At 36.2% G+C, this 22,201-nt stretch overlaps 1 protein-coding gene across 9 annotated transcripts in view; it reads left to right on the forward strand.

Moving 5' to 3' along the window:
• Positions 1–22,201, forward strand: part of MICAL3 (microtubule associated monooxygenase, calponin and LIM domain containing 3) — a 347,386-nt gene that overhangs the window by 150,565 nt on the left and 174,620 nt on the right. For 6 of the 9 annotated variants that reach the window (XM_074194932.1, XM_074194929.1, XM_074194926.1 and 3 more), the window contains one exon: positions 3,676–3,773. The exons of the other annotated variants lie outside the window; for them this stretch is intronic. The gene's annotated coding sequence lies outside the window, so the exon portion shown is untranslated. The remainder of the gene's footprint in view (positions 1–3,675; positions 3,774–22,201) is intronic. 9 annotated transcript variants of the gene reach the window in all.

A 22,201-nucleotide genomic window follows, 5' to 3' on the forward strand; every position in this document is an offset into this window, starting at 1 on the left:
GGGGCTGGGTGGCCTGCCTGGGGCCGCATAGCAGGGTGATCGTTGGGTGTCTGAGGCTGGATTTGGACCCGGGTGCTCCTGGCTCAAGGGCCAGTGCTCTGTCCGCCACCCAGCCACTCCTACTATTATTGCTATTTTACTTCATTTTGGGTCTTTTTTTTTCTTTTTTCTTTTGGTTTTTGCAGGGCAGTGGGGTTCGGGTGGCTTGCATATCACATGGCTGGGTGATTGTTGGGTGTACACGGCTGGATGTGGGCTCAGGTGCTCCTGGCTTCATGGCTGGTGCTCTGTCCATTGTGCCACCTGGCCATACCTACAATTATTACTATTATTTATATTTTTTATTTTAATTTTTTTCTCTCCCCTTTACTTTATCGCTCAAGCGAGTCTATATTTATGGGGGGGGTATTTCGTTTACTCTTAAACAAGAGTATTTTATTAATGTATAAAAAAATTATTTGTACAAAATGAGAATAAACATTAAAGAAAAAAAAGAAAAAAGTTAGACATAGTTCCAAATTGCTCTCTGTAATCGTTGGAACAGTTCTTAGTCCCATTAGTTCATTAAAATTTTCCCATTACAGCTCCATCATTGGTTATTTTCTTTTGTGTTAACTTTGTCAATTTGAAAAGTGTAACATAGAAAGAACTTAAGAATTTTACATTTTTCTAATTATTAATGATTTATAGCAAATATTTGACTATTGATAACTTGGATTTTTTCCCCACTGTAGCACATTATTTATTTTTTGACCATTTATCAATTAGGAAGTGATTATTATTTTTAAAAATTTCAGTCAGTTCTTTATAGAATTTAGAATTGAGATCTTTATCAGAGAAACTTGCTGCAGTTTTACTCTGCCTCCCCCCATTTACCTACTTCTCTTCTAATTTTCATCTGATTGATCTTGTTTGTACAAAAAAATGGTTAAAGTTGATGTAATCAAATTTAAATTTAAATTGTCTGTTTTACCTTCATTGAGCCCTTTCTCTCCCCTATCTCTTGTTGGTCATGAACCTTTTTTCCTATCCATAGACCTGATGGGTTCTTTCTTGCTCCTCTAATTTGTTTATGATGCAAGTCATGTACCTATTTATAGCTTATCTTGTTTAAGATGGTAATTGTTGGTCTAAGCCTAGTTTCTACCAGATTACTTTCCAATTTTCCCAAAAATTTTTGTTGAATTAATAAGTTTTTTACAAAATAGTTGAAATCTTTAGGTTTATAAAACACTAGACTACTATGCTTTTTAAAAAATTTTTGTTTTTTATGTGTCTCATTTGGAAAGGTCTTAGCACAGTACTTATGATATAGTAGATACCACATAAATGCTAGCTATTATTATTATTATTATTATTATTATTATTATTATTATTAGTCTGTCCCATTGATCAGTCTATTTCTTAAATCATTTCCAAATCATTTTGAAGATTACTATTTTTGTAGTGTAATTTAAGATGTAGTTCTATGTTCAGGTGGTTTTTAGATGTAGAGAGGAGGAAATGGAACTCAGTAGTCTCACGCTTTGCTAGACACTGTGGTTTGTCCTCAAGTTTACATTTAATGTGAGAAGGTATAAATACAAGGTAGTTAAATAAAATCTGCTAGTGAAAGCATTGTAGCAGTTAGAGATTGGGATACATCAGTAATGGGATTAGATAAAAAGTGGTACAGGCTACTTTTCACCTCAGCCACAATCTGAGTCTTGGAGGAAGTTATTCTCTGAGGTCAAAATGAGGACAATAAGAAGAGCATATGGAGAGGCCTATATGGGGAGCAGCCATTTAAAAGAAATGTAGAATGTTAGAGAGAAGAAACAAGAAGACAGGCAATTTGACTAGAACCTAGATTTGGGAAGGGGAATAATGTGTAAAGAGATTGCAAAGATCTATTGGGACCAAACTGTTTGTTATTGTTTAGTTATATTTCAAGTTGTGTACAGCTCTTCATGACTCCATTTGGAATTTTCTTGGCAGAGATATTGGAGTAGTTTGCCATTTCCTTCTCCAGCTCATTTTTAAAATGAGAAAACTGAGGCAAACAGGGGTAAGTGACTTGTCTGAGGTCAGATTTGATCTCATAAAAGATGAGTCTTCCTGTCTCCAGGCTGTGTCCTAACGACTGAACCACTTAGCTGCCCCTGGAACCAGGTTGTAAAGGGAATTAAAAATCAAATAAAAGAGTTTGTATTTTGTCTTAGAGACTCCCAGATCTAGAAGCAATAGTGAGCTACTGAGATTTGAAGTAGCAAAGGACTGATGGGAAATGAAGGGATTCATAAGAAGAAAAAAATACTTGTTAGAGTGTGCAATAGAAAATCAATGATTATAAAATGATTTTCTTGCTATAGTGAAAGCCCAGTTGAGATTAGGAAATACATTTGTAGTGGATAATATTGGTTTGGTTGATTGTTCTCCAGCTCTGATCATCAGCACATGAGTAGGAGGAGAAAAGGAGACAGATAGACAGACAATGTAGAGTTAAACTTACTTTTAATTAAATTAAAGAGTTAATAAACTCTTAATTGACCACTAATTTGAGAGAGTACTAAAGGACTAGATATCTCAAGGCAGACAAAGAATAGGTTTAGGAGGGATAAGGTATAGGGAGAGATATCTAGTTCTTTAGTACTCTCTTAAACTAGTGAAATTATGACATGCTAAAGGACTTAATGAATTTTGATCATGGAGATTTTGAATACTTTTGTTCTTCTTTCTCATTTATCATGTTAGTATCCTAAAGGTTTCATTTATTCTCCTTCTCCCTTTAGAAGGTAAATAGTTCAACTCTATAAAGTCCTTTACAGGGGCGGCTAGGTGGCACAGTGGATAAAGCACCGGCCTTGAAGTCAGGAGTTATTACCTGGGTTCAAATCTGGTCTCAGACACTTAATAATTCTTAATAATTACCTAGCTGTATGGCCTTGGGCAAGCCACTTAACCCCAGTACCTAGCAAAAACTTAAAAAAATAAATAAATAAAAAATAAAGTCCTTTACAATTAGTTCATTGTATTTATCTTTTCTCACCTCCTGAATTCCTTATTTTCTTTACAAGTTTTGGTTTTTTGATCAAGAACTTTTGAAAGTTTTCAGTTTCATTGATGATCCATTTTTCCATGTAAGATTATACTTAGTTTTTATGCATTTTAGAATATCTTATTCCATGAAAAATCCCCTCTTTTTTAGTAGAACTTGCTAAATCTTATGTGATCCGGACTGTGTTTTCTTAGTATTTGTTATTTTTCTTTATCTAGAAACTGTTAATGTTGGCAATAATATTGAGAGTTTTTATGCTGGGGGCAGGGGTTCCTTTCAGGAAATTATCAATGGATCCTTTCTATTTTCATATTATCCTTGTGTGCCAGTTTTTCCCGACAGTTTTCTTAAATGATTTCTTGAAATATGATATCCAGATTTTTTTATTGTTACTGTTATATATTTCAGTTAATCCATGGTTCTTAAGTTATTGTCCTTCCATTTGTTTTCCAGGTTATTTGTTTTTTATATAAGATACTTTACATTTTCCTCTTTTCTTAGTCTTTTGTCTTTGTTTTTAATAATTCTTGTGATCTTCTCAAATCATTCACTTCAGTTTGGTATATCCTAATTTTTAGGGAGTTGGTTAGCAAAGCCCTTGGCAAAATTCTTAATAAAGGCTTTTTTCACTTCTTCAGGGAAGAAAATGGAAAACTTAGGAGATGATAATTGTATTCATCAGAGCTGATATGATCATCAATCAAGAAAGTATAAAAGCAAGGGTTCTTATCCTGGGGTATGTAAATCTGGTTTTTAAATTTTATTGATAATTATATTTTAGCATAATTTGTGTCCTTTGTAATCTTAGGCATTTTATTTTATACATTTGAAAAGCATTCATGCTGGACATGATGGTATATGGCTGAGGAGTTTTAATTGATAAGTTAAAAAATTCTATGCTTCAGACTGATCTGTTGATCTGGTGCCCTCACTTAGTCTGATATTAATATCCTGAACCCCTGGGAGTGAAAAACAAGAGAAGAGGGCCCAGGTCAAAACCTTGAAGAACATCCATAGTTAGTTGATATGGTGTGGAGGAAGATTCAGCAAAGGAAACTGCTAAGGAGTGGTCAGACAGGAAGGACAACCAGAAAAGATCAATATCACATCTAGAAAGGAGAGAGGATCTAGAAGAAGAAAGTGTTCTTAGAATCAAAGAACAGTCATAGAGGTCAAGAAAAATGAGAACTGAAAAAAAGCCATTAGATTTGACAGTTAAGAGATCATTGGTAATTTTTGGGAAGAATAGTTTGAATTGAAACCAAACTGCAGAGAATTTAAAAGAGAATGAGAAAAGGCACTTGAGTGTCTCTCAGAAGACATCTTTCTCAAGGTCTTTATCCACAAAGATAGCAAATAGGAAAATTCCTTGTATCTAGCCTCCTAAAACAAATAAGATAACCGGGGAAAACTTTGCTTAAAGAACTTTAGTCCAAGTGAGTTTGGGACTTCGTGTAGAGCAAATGTTGTTATCAGATGATCTTTTTTACATGGCGCCACTGGGCATTCTTTTCCATGAGAAGTCCATGGTGATTGTTCTCAAGGATTCCTGGAGCTTCTATCTATATGGAGATATGGACTGGCTTTTATATTAGGTTGTCTTGATGCAGAGACAAAATGATACTTCAAGGAAGGTACTCATAATCCAGCTTTACCATTTACCATTCCTTATAAAAGTGTCTTAAAAAATCTGTGTTAGCTTGGGCCTTGTCAAATATCTCCAAAAGTTTCTACCCAATAAATCAAACCAGTTCAGTAACCTGAGCTGTGGCATGTTTTGCAGGAAGAATTGTTGGTGGAACTTAGGCCTTGTCATATTGTTGTTCCCAGTCCATGGAATTGTTGTGGTGAAACTGGGCTATATTTATCTGTCTTGAGTAGCCAGGGCTTTGATTTGTCATGTGAAAGGAAACTCTGAAGCTATCCCCACAACCTCAGTCACTCACACCCCATGGCCCTATTTAGCTTTCTTAGGCAGAGCTTAATTCCGTGCTTCCCTGAAAACATACAATCACTGGACTATCTTTAGATGGATTGTGGTGTAACTTCACCCTAGAGGAGACAGAACATTACAGCTGGTTTACATTTTCCTGTACAAAACATACACTGACTTTGAGATTAGGCACACCACTTTGTCACGTCTCAGGATCATTGCTCAGCTCTTCTTTTTGGTGAGGCAGTTCAAAGAAAGATTCTGAATAGGTTCATAGATCAGATAGCTTGTTATGTACATGAGAAAGTGGTAGTGTGGCAGTATTGGAATTTGATATGTTAAATATCCAGGTGTATCTGTGCTTTGTAAGCCACCTTTACTTTCTCCCCTAGCCCTGTGCTTTTTATTGAACAGTTCATAGAATCAGGTTGAAATATAATTTTTTTCCTCCTATAATTCCTTCCCATCAGTACTGTTTCCCCTATTTTCCACTCCTTTCCCCTTTCATTCAATCTCTTCCTCTTTTAAATTTAAAACCCTAGACAATTTAGTTCACATAAGTAGGATGTGGGACTTTTTCTCATTTAATAAAAGTATATGTTCCATTAATAGAGGGTTTTCAAAATTTTCAACTCAGCAGCTATTATTCTGCCAAGTTATGAAGTCTTACCTACAACCATCATACCTTTTCTGTCCATAGTTTGATAGGGGAAGTTCACTTGCTACTTGGAGAGCTAAGTTGCCTGGTGTGGGATCAACCATGGGTGGTTGGCTTCTAAGCCTTATAAACTTCTCAAAGAACAGAAGAAAATAACAGAATAGGGAAGCATGCCAGGCCATGTTCTTCTACTCAGTTGTTCTCTTCATTGTCTATTAGCCCTCTATGCTTTGCTTTTCTGCTTCAGGATTTTAATTTTAAGTAGAGCTGGTGAGTAAGTAGCTTTTTTTACCCTTGTGGAGATACTTTCAGAGTATGAACCTGTTCACAGGCAGTAAGGAGGAAAATTGTCCTTTATTAGAAACACCTATAGATTACTCTAGTAATTGAGTAGTTTCACTTAATCGTTTACCAAATTCATTCCACTGATCAGCATTGCTATCTAAATCCTTTATTTCTAAAATAAGCTATTATTTTCTCTTCTCATCTTGTCTCATCTCTTGATTTTGTTTCAATATTTCCTGTAGTCTCATGGAATCATTAACTTCTAATTAGTCTGTTCCTTGGATAAGGTTTTGTACTTCTAGTAAGCTATTAGTTTTCCTTTCAAGTCTTTCCTCCAAATCTCATTTCTTTTCCTGTTCCTTTTTCTCTAGCACTTTAATTTAATTTGTGAAATTATTTACTTAGCTCTTTTTTTCCTTTGTAAACTCTTACTTCATTTATTTCAGGAATTCTAGTTGACTGTTGCCAATATTTTAATTTGAGACTTTTCTCATGGATCATTTTCTTTGACTCCTTTTTGTTCTTTACCGTCTCTAGGCCTCTTTCAAGACCTGATTCCCCAGTGCCCAATGACCTGGACTGGAAAAATGACACTCCTTGTCCTGCTTCTCTGTGATTCTTTCAGTTTCAGTCCTTCTGTTTTCTTCTGAGCATTAAAAACAAAAACTCACAATTTTTTTCCATCTCTTTTCTTTTTTTTACTCATTCCCTAGGCCTGTCTTCCTCCCATCTTAAACCCAAATGGTGTGGGCCAGAGGAGTAAGAAAGAAAAACAAATCCTTTATAATAAGTATACATAGACAAAGCAAATTCCCATTTGTCTGTTTCTGAAAGCATGAGTTGTTTTTCATCTTGAGTCCCTCATCTTTCTGTCTGCAGGATCACAGATTTCCTCATTGCTCATTTATAATCATGGTTGGTCATTCAATGTTCTTACAAGTTTTTCAGAATTGTTTTTCTTTATAATATTGTCATTCTATAAATTGTTCGACTTCTCATTTGATTGCATTAATTTATTCAAGTTGCCTCAGACTTCTCTGGAATGGTCTTATCCTATGCTAAACTTTCTATTCCATCCTATCTGTTAAAATGAGTAATGAAAGCATCATTCTAGACCAAAACTTATTTTAAAAATTTTATTTTTTTAATGAAGCTAACAATTATTCCCTACCATGGGGGACTGTATTAAGATAGAAAGGAAGGGTAGTTTTGTTTGTTGGTGGTGTAAAGTTTGCAAGTCAGTAACATTCATAACTTGTCTCTGCCAATCTTTGTAGTATAAAACAAAGCTAGATCAGTGACTTATTTCCTCTTTCCCTTTATCTTTGATCTATTTGTAAAGTAATATACTATTTATGTCTGAATATTTTATTTACACAGTAGAGTTATCTCGAGGGATTTTTGTGTTTTAAAAAATACTGTATTCTGTATTTTAATACTGTACAGTATTTTGAAAAATAATGTATTTTGTATTTTAAAAATAGTGATGTGAATAGTTTTATTTCCTTTTAGAAAGAAGTTCATAGCTTTTTCAGTTCTTTGCAAATTTAATTTCTTTAATGTCTTATTCCCATGTAGAGCCCAACACTTCCATCATTTAATGACCTTTGAGAGGATTTCTAGCTAAAGCAAACACTCACTCTACAGTCATTTGAGTGATGAAACTTTTAGAACTTAGCTAGACAGGTGCTCAGACAAGTCTATTCTCAACCTTACCAATTTGATGTAGGGCCTGTGAGAGTTTTGCGCTACCTTTGAAAATTCAGAGTCACTGCCACATAGTGAGCCCATCAGAGGAGAGTTTTAGTCTGTAAACTTGCTGGGTATCAGTATGGAGCTAGGGCCAAGTGCTAGATATATTAAATCACAATCTGTAATTTGGGAAATTGCTAACATATTCCTCTATTGGTTTTTCTGAAGAGTGTGTATGTGTGTGTGTGTGTGTGTGTGTAGTTTTTCCCAATCATATCTTTCTAAAGCCCTTGCTGACAACTTTTCTTTGTGAAACTTCAGGTCCCCAGTTGATAATATTTTTAGCCCAAGAAGAGACCTTAGAGTCTGTCTAATTTAACTCCCTCATTTTTACAGATGAGCAAAAATTATGAGACCAGGATAAGATTTTATACACACACACACACACACACACACACAAGATTTGGACTTTATCCAATTAAAATCATTTTTGTTTTTGTTTTTTCAAATAACTACAGATTTCTGGAAAAGAATTATTTTTTTTCCTCCTACTTTATGTAGGTAGGTATAGTAGGTAGACAGAGAAATCACACCTTAGTGGGTATGGTTGCTGTGCATTTACTGCCAAACTGGTAACTATATTATCTATTTCATAATGTCTGTTGTGGGGATTAAGCAATCACTTTTAAAAGGATAAAATGTTATTTGGATACAGAATAAGAAAAGATAAGCCTAAATTGACCCAAAGATAAGTTTCTGAATTGGAAGATTACTGAGAATTTGAAAGGGAAGGAAAGTCTTTTGAATTAAAATATTATGTATAGTTTTAACTGTATCTTATCTTTGTCCAGGAAGGAACTAAAGAAAAATAGAAACAATTAATGATTTTGACCTTATAACAAACTGTTTCTTCAAGAATAATAACTCATAATGATAAACAGTAACTCATAATGACTTCTGAATGACAAAAATGATCAGCAGGTCTCTCTGTTGTCTTCTTGGAATATAACTTTTAAAGAAATTCTTTATATGAACTCTGTCCGGAAGAGATTTTAATCAATACGTAAAAAAGGAAATTATAGAGGTGAAAGAGTGAGATAGGTTGTTAGTAACTTGACTGGGAAGTAAATAAAGGTAAGTGTTCCTGGGATTATCTCTCCTAAATAACAGGAAATCTCAGTATAGAATGAGAGAATTAGCAGAATTGAACCATTATATATGCTAACTTGCTGAATTTGGCTCCTGATCTCCTTCTTCACTTCATATGTCTATATATACTAAGCTATTTTTACAAATGATTTGTCAGTATTGAGTGATATATTCCATTCAACAAAGAAAACCAGAGTCTAGGGACTAAGGAAGGACCTTTTCAGGGAATTTATATCCGTCAAGTGATGGGACATATATCTCATGAATTCTATAGAAGTAGTTAGCTCAGGTTAAAAGCTTCACCTCTTAGGAGCCAAGATGGTGGCAGGAGAAGATACTCTCTTAAGTGTTCTCTCCAAAACATTTCAAAAACCTTAAAATTATGACTCTACCTAAATTTTTGAGAGACAGAACCCACAGAAAGATCCAGTGAGGCAATTCTCCAGCTCAAGGTAGCCTGAAAAATAGTGGAAAAACTCTGTTCCATGGGGTTGGAGGGGTGGCTGCACCACAGCAAAAGAACTTCAGCCTCCCAGGAACAGCCCCAGGTTGCCTGGGAGTGCTGGCTGCCAGCAACAGAAAGCAGTTTCCTGACCAGCATCCCAGGGAGCACCAAGCACAACTTGGAAGATCAGCAGGGAGACCTCTGCTAAAGCGAGCACAAAGCCAAGGACCTCAGCAAGGCCACAGCCCCAGCAGCCCAGATCCCAGGAAACAGAAGCAAGCCCATGGAGTCACTCAGCAGGAACTTCCAGGCAATTGTGCCCTCAATGCTCAGCCCACCAAAGGTAAGAGAGTGGAGACTGCTGAGGTCTGTCCTCTGTCCCTGGAACAGGACTCTGGGACTCTGACCACATTCAGATCCTGGTCGTAGTCTAGGCCCCGCATAGAGCAGGGGCCTGCCTCCCCCCCCCCCCCCCCCCCCCACAGCCCTGTAGCAGAGGGATGAGCTTGTGGTCATTCATAGGACAAGAGAGCAGAGCTTCACACACTGAGGTCCTTGTGGGGGTGTCCCAATAATACTCAAAAGCTCAGGAAGCACCCCAAAACCAGGCATAGGCTTGGGGAAATGAGTAAACCAGAAAAAAAAAAGGAGCCTGACCATAGACAATTACTTTGGTCCCATGGAGGACCAAAATACTCAATCTGAAGATGAGAAAGTCCAAGCTTCAGCATGTAAAGACTCCAAGAAATATAGAAGTTGGGCTCAGGTGATGACAGAGCACAAAAAAGATTTTGAAAAATCAAGTAAGGGAGATAGAAGAAAAATTGGGAAAAGAAATGAGAGCGATGGCAGGAAAAACATGAAAATTAAGTTAGCAGCTTAGTCAAGGAGATGCAAAAAAAATGGCTGAAGAAAATAGCATGTTAAAAACCAGTTTAGGTCAAATAGATAAAACAGTTCAAAAAGTTATTGAGGGGAAGAATGCTTTAAAAAGCAGAATTGGCCAGATGGAAAAGGAGACAAAGTTCTCTGAGGAAAACAAATCCTTCAGATGTAGAACAGAGTTAAAGGAAGCTGATGACTTTACTTCACCAAAAGAATGAAAAATTTGAAGAAAATGTGAAATATCTCATTGAAAAAACAACTAATCTGTAAAACAGATTCAGGAAAGATAATTTAAAAATTATTGGGATACCTGAAAGTCATGATTAGGAAAAGAGCCTTGACCTCATTTTTAAAGAATTCCTACAAGAAAATTGCCCTGATATCCTAGAAGCAGAGGGTAAAGTAGAAATTGAGAGAATCCACCAATCTCCTGGAAAGAGATTCAAAATAAAACCACAACCCCCAGGAATATTATAGCCAAGTTCCAGAACTCCCAAATCAAAGAGAAAATATTATAAGTAGCCAGAAGGACACAATTCAAGTATCATGGAGCTGCAGTCAGGATCACACTGCAACTTAGAAGCAACTACATTAGGGCTCATATGGAAGGCAAAGTAGTTTGGAATGCAAGCAAGAATCAACTACCCAGCAAAACCAAATATCCTCTTCCAGGGGAAAAGATGGACTTTCAATGAAACAGGAATCTCAAATGTTCCTGTTGAAACAACCAGAGCTGAACAGAAAGTTTGACCTTCAAGTACAGGACTCAGATGAAGCATAGAAAGTGGAGGAGAAGGGGTAAATTATGAGGGACTTAATAACAATGAATTATATGTATTCCTGCATGGAAAGATGATACTGATAATGCTCATATGAACCTTCTCATTTAAAAGAGCAGGTAGAAGGAGCTTTTATAGAAGAGACACAGGAGAAAGCTGAATTTGAAGATATAATATATATTGTAAAAATGGAGTCAATGGGTGAAAGAGAAATGTACTGGAGTAAGGGAAAGGAGAGGTAGAATAGGCTAAGATATTTCATGTAGCTTTTGCAATGGTATAGAAGGGGGAGGGGGAGGGGGGAATGAGGGAACCTTCATTCTCATCAGAAATGGCTCAGAAAGGAAGCATACACACTAAATAGGGTATAGACATCTAGAGGAAAAGAAGAGAAGGGGGGACAGGGAGAGGGGTGTGGGGATGTGGGTGATAGAGGAGAGGGTAGATCACAGGAGAGAATAGTCATATATAACACATTTTCTTTTTTACTTTTTGCAAGGTGCTGGGATTGGGTGGCCTGTCCAGGACCATGGCCAGGTGGTTGCTGTGTCTCTGGGGTGGGATGTGAGCTTGGGGCCTCTTGGTCCCAGGAAAAATATAGAAGCAACTTCTATGATGGACTTACGATAAAGAAAATGATCCAGCTGAGACAGAGCTGATGGGATCAGAACACAGACTGAAACACTTTTTTTCTCTTTCTTTTACTTTATTTCTCATGAGGTTTTATATTTTTGTGAGGGGAGGGGGTATTATGCTTACTTTTAAACAAGAATATTTTAGTAATGTTTAAATAAAAATAAGCCTCACCTCCCTTAGGTTTCCTTCCTGTCTTCCAGATTATGTTAATCAGTGAGTTGAAGGTTCAGAATTTCTTTGAATTCATGAGTTGCTTTAATACATACTCCTGAAAATCATGGGAGAGAAGTGGTTAGGGGATACTGTTCTCTAGAGTCAGCTAGATTTTAGTGTAATGTGCTGTTTCTCATTTGGTTTTGTTTTATTTGTATAGGGTAGTTCTCTGATGCTATATATGATCTGACATCTTCATCTGTGGTTGGCAGCAGTAATTTTACTTCCCATCCCTGAACATCAACCCTTTAAACCTAAGTAGACTGTAAGCAAGAATGGACTGTTTGTGGACTTCATCTTTTGCTGTCAAAACTTTAATGTCATGTTGTAAGAAGACTGATTTAATATAATCTATAATAATAATTATTTCAGGAAAATGCCAAGCATAATGACTTAGACAGCAAAGACATTTAATTAAATGATGATGAATAAGTATATAGATAAATAGATTTGAGAAGTAACAAAACAATTTGGGAACTGCTGTTGTTTTACTCCTAATGTGAAATACTACATATACTATCAGAGATAGTCAATCTGTTAGATTTACTTAATTTTTTCCCTCTTGTTTTATAATCATTGTTGCAATAGATTACTGGGAGAGAAAACATATTTGGGAAACCAATGTGATGAAGCAACAACAAAAAACAACAAAAACAAAAAGAATTCCTATAACACTGCCCATGACAACCTGTCCTCTTTTCCTCTACAGTTTACAAGGTCTTAAAATCTACCCCTACTCTTTCTGCCTTTGTCTTACCTCTGATGTGTTAGATGACTCCTGAGGAGAGAATGAGGTCGGTGACTTTGCACATCTCTATCTCACTATGGTCCTTTTCAAGAACAAAAGGACAACAGCCACCATGAGTAGTAGTAGGAGCTACACCACTAGAGACCCAACCGGACCTGGCCAGTTGGGCAGCCTACTTCCTTCCTTCCTTCCTTCTTTCTTTTTCTCCTTTCCCTTTCCCTCCCCTCTTTCCATAGAGGATATTGTCTTCATACCTAGGGGTACTGTGCCAAAAATACTGTAAATTTAATCCCTGAAACCTCAAAAGTTATCTTGGTTTACTAAATAGGTTTCTTTTTCACTGACCATGCTTTAAGTCCAAATACTATCTCTTCATTTTGCCAACTATAGGTCCCAGGCTAAGCCGAACTTGGTCTTTGGTTGGTCCTGATTGACTCACAATGAATGTAAATATTGCTATTTACTGATCAGAAACCCTTAAGGATCTTTCCCTCCCAGGCATCTTGATCCATATCTGGTCACTGGACTCACATGACTATAGGGGAGAAAGTGAAGCTGGTGACTTTGCACAGCTCCCCTCACTTGAATCCAATTCATTTGCATATTATGGAATCACCTCCCTGGTCCTCTTCTAGAATGAAGGACAAATACCAGCAATCTGTGTTAGAGAAAATCAAACCCATTTATTCTTTGCCTCATATCTCAAAATCTTCCTCAGATTTTTTATTGAAGTAATTGAAGAAAATGGTAGTTTCCTAGAGGTTGGTATGTATTATCCTAAATTATGAACCATTTGCAGTTTTGTTATTACTGTTGTTTCAGATAGACTTTTGAATAAAGATAACAAAAATACAATTTCAGAAAGGGTACTAAGCAATAAGATATAACTTATAACAGGGTTAGGAAAGAAGGAACAGTATCATATAGATTTCCTTGAATGGACATTTATTGTTTTATATTGAATCCTCTCCTATATTCTACTTTGTACATTGAAATATTCTTCCCCCCTTTCTCATTTGCATTTGTTTAAAAAATTTATTTTAAATTTAGAGGAGAAAGCACAGGAGAGAAGTATTTAAGGATACTGTTCTCATGAGTCAGCTAGATTTTTAGTGTAAAGTACAGTCCCTTAGCTGGTTTTGTTTTATTATAGGGCAGTTCTCTGACATTTATATGTGATCTGATATCCTCATCTGTGATTGGCAGCATTAATTTTACTTTTTATCCCCGAACAGACTGTAAACTCTCTGAGGGTTATGATTTTATGTTTTGTCTTCCTCATGAGAACTTACAGGCATTCAACTTGAGGTGCCATCTCCTTTGGTGGTTTGGGGGTGTAGTTCAAAAACTCCATGTGAAGTGTCCTGAATCCTTGACTCGAGTTACTCTGTAGTCACAAATTAATTCTTTTATTTGATAAACTGGTACAGTAGATAAGTACTAGATCTTATATATCTGCTTTGCTTTGCTCAAAGCCTCTTGTCTAACACTGTAATTTTTTTTACTGAAACCAGTTTCTTTGTCTAAAGAGGGAAGAGATAGGAAAGATCCTGTTCTCTCTCATAGATTCAGAGGTGGATTATTTTGGGTCTCTTTGTTCCTCTGACTGCTTAACCAACTTGTTGCTCCTTTAAAGCCACTAGGATATGTTTGGCTTTTAGTTTGGCTTCTTGTCAACAGTTTTGAGGAAAAGATGTAAGGAGAAAGTAGATGAAATGTTGTTATTTAAATAATAATTTTAGTTGTCTGTGCTGTACCTATCCTTTCTGTCTTCCTGCCACCTCTTCTGTCCTGGGTAATTTAAGGGGGGGGGAAATTGGGGTATGCTGGAGAGGGGATGAGGGAACAACAACAAAATATCTTCAAATCATTATAAAGCAGTTTTATGTATAATATGCTTATGTGTATGTAGATGTATGTATATGTTGCTCCACAGGACAGAATTAGGTCTAATGATTTAAAGTTGAAGGGGAAACGTACTTAAATTCAGAAGATGAAAAGAAGTTTCTAACAGTTAGAATAGTTAATTGTCTGTTAGCTATATAGTGAGTTCTGTCATTGGAAATACTGAAGCAGAGGCTAGGCAGCTTCTTTGGAGAGGCACTATAATCAGGATTTCAGGGACGCCTTGGAACTTAATTAGCACTCATAGTGTATGGGTCTACAAACATTTCTACAACCCTACTGAGCAGCTAGGTGGCCTATTGGATAGAGCACCCACCTTAGAGTCAGGAGGAAGGAGTATGAATCTAGCCTCAGATACTTGATACTTACTAACTGTGCAAACTTGGGCAAGCACTTAACCATAACTGCATCATAACCAGGGCCATCCCTAGTTGTCCTGGTTCATATCTGGCCACTGGACCTGATGGTTCTGGAGGAGAAAATGAGGCAGGTAACATAGCATAGCACCCCCCTCACTCAAATCCAATTCATGTGCTTGTCATGCCTTGAGAATAAAGGACATACAACTACAAGCCTGCTATCTTCTTAAGCCCCAGAAATGTGAAGGCAAAAATGATAGTCCTTTATGCATATGCTACTAGTACAGGGAGTACAAACATTCACATAAGTAAAGAAATCCAAAGTAATTTGAGAAGGTAATGCAGAAGACTGCATTAATTGGAGGTATAAGAGAAAGCTTCCCTAAAGAGGTACCATCTGAGCTTATCCTTGAGGGAAAATAGGGATTCTGCAAGATAGGAAAGAGAGTTATTTAAGACTTGGGGTAGAATGGTTTGTTCAAATGCATGGAAGAGAAAGATGGTATGTTGAACTTGCTGAGTTCAGAGAACAGCTATTAGCCTATTTTTGTAGAAATATAGAACCTATAAATAATATGAAATGTCTGGAAAGGCAGAATAGAGGGAGGTTGAAGGAACTTGAAATGTCAAGCTAAGAAGTCTGTGCTTTTATCTGTTAGGCAATAGGAAACCATCCAGTTTCTGAGTAGCAGAGTAACATGGTTGGACCTGTACTTTATGAGGATTATATTGGATACTATAAGGAAGAAAGGAATGAATAAAGCATTGTATTTTTTATTAATACAATTAATTAATATTGATACATCCCATTATGTATATTAATCTAGTAATTATGTTAATAGATCTAAATACTAACTAATACTGATTTGTATATCACTAATAGTATTTATTTAGTGCTTTAAGGTTTACAAAAAGCACTTTACAATTATTACCTCATTTTATCCTTACAATAATTCTGGGAGGGAAGTGCTATTATTATCTTCATTTTACAGATGTGAATACTTGGGAAAAGAGAGGTTAAAGGACTAGTCCAGTGTTATACTACTAGTAAATATCTGAGGGCAGATTTGAACTTGAGACTTAGTGACTCTAGACCCAGCACTCTTAACTTTCTGTGCCTACTTTATTGATTCTTCTTGGACCCTAGCATTCTAATATTATGCATGGAGCTTTCTTGGAAAAGATGTTGGAGTAGATTACCATTTCCTTCTTTAATAGATTAAGGCAAACCCTTGCCTGGGGCCACAGAGCCATTAAATGTCTGTGGACAGATTTAAACTAAGATCTTTCAGACTCCAGGCTCTCTATCCATTGAGCCATCTAGCTGTTCACTATGCTACTTAATGTCTCCTTCTGTTAACAGTTCACTATATGTAAAGCAACATGCTAAGTGCTAGCCATAGAAACAGAAAAAACACTTCCCTACTCTCCAGGAACACCTATTCTAGAATTAACACATAGATAGTTGCAGCTGTAGTCAAGTAGATCGGTCCAGGGTCCTTGAGGTGCAGCAGCAAAGCAGATGGTGATACCTTTTCTTAAACAGGAAGGGGGGGGGGGATTTAAAAGGCAAGAGAATGGAAACAAAAAAATAATGGAAGAGGTAATGAGTATATGTACCAGTTACTATATGAGTAGGTAAGAAAAGAATGATGCAAGAGCTGTTATACAAAAAAGAATTGACAAGACGTGCAATTGGAATTTTTGGCTCAATGCTGAGTCATTGAGCTTGTAGTCCACTTAAATCCCCAAATCTTTTTTTCAGAATAACTGCTTTCTCCGTGTCTTCCCATCTTATTTTCGAGGAGATTATTTTTTTTTTTTGCACTCAAGTATTCGGTTTTACATTTATTGCTGAATTTTATCTTATTAGATTTAGCCCAATACTTTGCCCATTTAAGACCCTTTTGGACACTGACTCTCATTGTGTTAGCTATCCTCAGTTTTGTGTCAAATGCAAATTTGAGGAGTATACCACCAAGAATGCCTTTATCCAAATCACTAATAAAAATCATAGATTCCTTGGGTATTCCACCAGAGTCTGCCTAACATATTGACTTTGAAGGATTAAGAATGACTCTTAGGGGTGGCTAGGTAGCTCAGTAGATAGAGCATGGGCCCTGGAGTTGGGAGTACCTGAGTTCAAATCCAGCTTCAGACACTTAATACTTACCTAGCTCTGTGGCCTTGGGCAAGCCACTTAACCCCATTGTCTTGCCAAAAAAAAGAATCTCGATGATCAGCTGTAATGGATGCAGCTGTTCTCTGTTCAGAGATCAAGGATAGCTCAGAGAACCTGCTATGGACACTTCTAGAGGAAGCAAACCATGAATTTGAATGTATAGTATGATGGTTTTCTTTCTTTCTACTTTGTTCTAATTCCTCTTACACAAAATGACTAATAGCATAGTACTTCCTCACTAAAATCCAATTCATGTGCTTGTCATTCATATGCTTCACCTCTCTGATGTCATGATCTTAAAGAAGGAAGGACAAACAGCAATATGTAAATATATTAAAAACAATTGTACATGTACAACGTTTGTCAGACTGTTTGCTTCCATTTATCCATTTGCAAATCTACCATGGCAAAAATAAAATTAAAAAAATAAAATGAGTAACTTAAAAAAGTTAAAATTTTTGAGTCCCTGTGTCTAACTTGTGAATCCATTTGATGGTGTTACTTTGTAATCCTTATCTCTCAATAATGATCATTTCAGACACTTAATCAAAAGTTTTGCTAAAATCTAGGTAAACAATATTAGCAAGAAATATGCAACCTACTAGTTGTATAAACCCTCATTTACTAGTTCAGTAATTCTGTCAAAAAAAGAAATGAGATTATTCTGTCATGACTTGGTCTTGATGAAACAACATTGGCTTTTTGTAATTGTTACTTTTCTTTTATTCAACCTGCTCTTTAATGATCTTTTCAAGAATTTCCCATATAATCCATTGGCCTACAGTTTCTTCATATCCTGTCTTAGTTTCATTGTACCATCACAGGAAAGTATACTTTTCTTTCTCTTGACATCTTTCCCTCAGTTCTTAGAAGCATTTTCTTTCTCACTCACTCAAATGACTGTAAGCTAGAATATCCTAACACTCAGAGATGCTTTTAAGTAAAGTCTATGTTGAGTTGAAGACAGTTATCACCGTGGAACTGTATTTGGATAGCACAACTACAATCCAGGGATTCCAATCCAGAGAGATTCCAATTTGGACATGTGATCCTTTAAAGACAACAAAAAAAAACTCCCCATTTCTTCATAATTTTATTTTTCAAAATTATGGCTTCCTTGAAGTTGACTTATAACAGAAGGTGGTCCCTCATCATTTCATGGTTTGTGAATTGACCTAGGCCCATTTCACTGTACAAGATAGAACCCTGATTTTCTAAGGACTAACTAGTCTGTCTCTCTGCTTTTCTCCCACTTTCCATGTAATCTCTGTACTCCCTTATCATAAGAGAGTGAATAGTGATATATACCATAGCTCTCTGACATCCTTTGGTCCTTCCTGTTTGTAAATGGAGAAGAGCTGCCTCTTTGAAAAGTCTAGGCTTATGATAGTTTTCTCATTCAAGTTTTAAAGGAGGTTAGAATTAGACATTTCATTGACCTTTCATTTTCTCCCTGAGTGGTTGAGCTGGGATGCTAGAGTACAATTTTATAGTCCCTGTGTGTGGGATAGATAATGTGGAGATTCAAAATTATGCATTTTCTGGGTTGGTCTTTAACCATAACCTTCTTCTCCCCCATTAGAATGTAGAGGTCATGCTTGAATCTGGTCCAGGCTTATTTTAAGTAATAGTCCATGAACTTGTTGATACTAAGGGAAAAGGACATGCCTGACTGGAATATTAGTTTAGATCAGTGCTTCTTAAAGTATAATTTGAGTACCCCCTGAGGATGCCAAAGACCATTTCAGGGGATCCACAAGGTCAAAACTAATTTTTTATTGTTAATAAAATATTTTTTCTGATATAAGTATAAATAACTGTAATACATTTAAGCAAAGATCTTTGAGGAATTTCAGAGAGATTTTATATATATGACTTATTTCCTACCATATTAGAAGTGAAAATATCTTCATATTATTAGAAAAAGTTTTAATTTTGTAGACTACATGAGACCAAAAAGTTTGAGAACCAGTCACTTGAGGTCTATGTGACTCAGGATTCTCACTTATAATAAGTGTCTTCAGTTTAAAGGATGATACTGGACAGAGGAGCTATAGTTGTCTTTGACAAGACAACTATGAAGCATTTTCTCTGGAACACAATGCTTATGATAGAAGAACTTGCTGAAAAGTGGAGAGACCCTGAATTCTTTCCATTATTAGTCTGCTGTGTACTGCCTCTGTGTTGCAGATATAAGAAGCTGTGATTTTCCTCTTTAGTGTTTCTTTTACAGAAATGTAGTCATGATTTTTTTTTTGGTTCTGCTCTCTTCCTTCTTCCAAAGAAATCTTCCCAGATTTCTTTGAATTCTTCATCTTTCTTATTATATGGTGATATTCCAACCATAATTTGGTCAACCATTCCCCAGAAAATGAGCACCCATCTTGTTTCCAGTTCTTTGAAACAACAGAAGTATTACTGTAAATATTTTCGTTCATATAGACCCTTTCCCTCTCTTGATCTCTTTCATGCTAGGACTGTTTTTACTGATTTGGGGAATGTGGTTCCAGAATGATTGGACAAATTTATAACTCCATCAGCAGTGTATTAGGTGTTTGTACACAACCTTTTGGGTATGTTTTTGTTGTTGTTGTTCTTGTTGGTTCATTTGGTTTTTTGGCCATGTGTGCAATGTACATTAGTCCAACATATTTATAGCACTTGGTTGTACTCTTCACACCAGCCTTTCCAAACCTCTCTCTTTTTTTAAATTGGGCAGCCTATACTTTTCTATCCTTTTAGAGGATTGCTCTTTGATTGTCCTGTGAAAATAAACACTAGTTTTCTTGAACACCTTTTTCTCCTTCATCTCAAAACCCCTCTTCTTTATCTTCCATTCTTTCCCTAGACTCCTTTGTCTTGATATAGAGATAGCTAGCCAGAGCCAGGAGCTATTTCTATACTTGATCTCAGGCAGGATAGTGCCCTTTGAACCCTTACCCTTTGATCTTAAGTCTTCATGCATTCTCTGCTTCCTCATTGACCTATAGGTATTGCCAGTTCTTCTTTAATCTTATATAAAACAAAACCTTTACTTGAGCTTCCCATCTGTCTTCAGAGTGTTGTGCTATATTTCTTCCCTTTCACAGCCAAATTCTCAGATAAAAAATTTTTATCTACACTTTGTGCCTCTACTTTCTTACCTTCCCTTCTTAAACCTTTTGTGAGTCTTGTGATCCACCTCATTTACTAAAACTGTTCTTTCCCAGATTATCAGTGATTTTTCATAATTTTCATTTCTAATTGATTGTCTTCATTCTTTTTGATCTCTCTGCCTCTTTTGACCCTGTTTCACTTTCTGGATATTTTTCCCTCACATCTTGTTAATTTTCTCTCTACAACATCTCTTGCATCTATCCCTTCCTTATTCTCATGTACCTTAAATATGATGATCTTTAGTCCTGTCTATTATGATAGTATATAATTAGTTTCTCACTTCTCTATCTATATTACACAGAGTTGCCAAATAATTTTCTTAAAATGTGTATCTAACCAAATCATTCATTTCTGTTATTTATCAAATCATTCAGTTTACAATGGATGATTCACATACAAACTCTATAATTTGGGGATAGGTCTGTGAAGGGAAACCTTTTATAGTCTGGCTCCAGCTTCCTCTAAGACTTCTTTTACACCACTTCCTAACTTACGAGTTCCAGACAATCTGGCTTATTTGCTGTTTCCCAACTCTCTCTATTCCATCTTTTGCCCCCATGAATAGAATGTACTTCTGCCTAATATCTTTCTCTTGTCTTCCTTCAGGGTTCAGTTCAGGTGACATTATTGTGGGAAACCTTTCCTGTTCCCCTATCCAGGAGGAGGTCTCTCCTTTTTTGGATTATTTTAGATTTGCTTCTTTATATGTTTGCCCTCAATAGAACATAAGCACTTTAAGGTCTTGGAATATTGTTTTTGTCTTTGTAACCCCCTGTGCTTTATAGTATTATCTACTTAATAGATACCCATTGAATTTGACTAAATTTCCTCATGAATAAAAAAGTCAGACCTGTATTTCAAACTGACTAGAGAGATACTTGGAAGCTATAGGAAAGTTATAGGAAATTATAGGAATCTCCAGTAGTAAAAAGGCAGGACAAGACAAACTAGAAAGGCATTTGAAAAGGTGATGGGGACAATTAACATTAGCTGTGTTCATGACTTTTTTTGTTGTTGTTCTTTGGACATTTTCCCCCACATCTAACCCTTTAAGTCCTTAGTGGCTACATTTGTAAATAACAGTTACCAAAGTGGGGAGCTGTGATTATTCACGGCACTGTGGACCTTGTTCCATCACAAAACATAAAGAAATGAGAATTCTTTGACATCCTCCTTCCTGATTATGTTTCTAAGCATCCTTTCCAGCTCTTGAGATATGTTTAGACTAGTTATATCCCTGACTGATTAAGGTGTGGGGAAGAACATTTCATAAGCTCCTTAGAGAATCTCAGTTTTGCATAGATCCTGAGAATTGCACATCTGTTAGTATTTAAATAATCCCGAACATTAATGTTCCAGTGGCCAGGGAATTTATTGTGGTTTTGTATAGTCAAATTCTGTTTATACTACATATACATTTATTTTGGGGAGTGTGTGTATGTTTTAGTTTTCAGTGTCATTTCCTTTCCTGCCCACCAAAAGAACCTAGAAAGTGAGTGTACCATCCATGAGTCAGTGACATTATTGTAAATAGAAATATAAATTCTGTTCCTGCATGTACCTTGCTCTCCTTATGTGTTCTTCAGCAGTTCTTCGCACCAGCCAAAGAATGTTTAAAGCTTCTGAGTCAGCAGTCATCAACTTCCACGAGATCAAACATGCAGGATGTTGTTTCCTGGCAGAAATACCAGGTGCATATATGGATCTTCTTGAGAGATGGCATAACTGAAGCCTCTTTCCTGCTCTGGCTTCTTCAGCTTTCTTCTCCAACCTTCCAGCCCCAGATCTGACACCAGGACTCATACATTTCCAGGATTTCTGATTCTTATCTGCAGATTTCAATGTCTCTAAGGTCCTAAATAAAAAATGCATGATTTTTTAATAGGGTGGTTTGGGTTCAACTAGACAAGAGGATTTAAAAAATATCATTTGGGTTTTTTATCTTTAGGAATAAATGGAGTATCTATTACCTATTATAAAATGGGAATGTGATAACATGTGATTTGAGCTCAATTCCTATGCAAAACGTGATATATTCAAGAGGGAAAGTCATAGCTTAGCAAAACTGAATGATAGACTCATAGAATATCCCAAGTTGGAAAGGATCTCAGGCCAGTTTGATGATGTTTGCCCTTTGTT

The sequence above is a fragment of the Macrotis lagotis genome, chromosome 7 (assembly GCF_037893015.1).
Source record: "Macrotis lagotis isolate mMagLag1 chromosome 7, bilby.v1.9.chrom.fasta, whole genome shotgun sequence".
Classification (NCBI taxonomy): domain Eukaryota; kingdom Metazoa; phylum Chordata; class Mammalia; order Peramelemorphia; family Peramelidae; genus Macrotis; species Macrotis lagotis.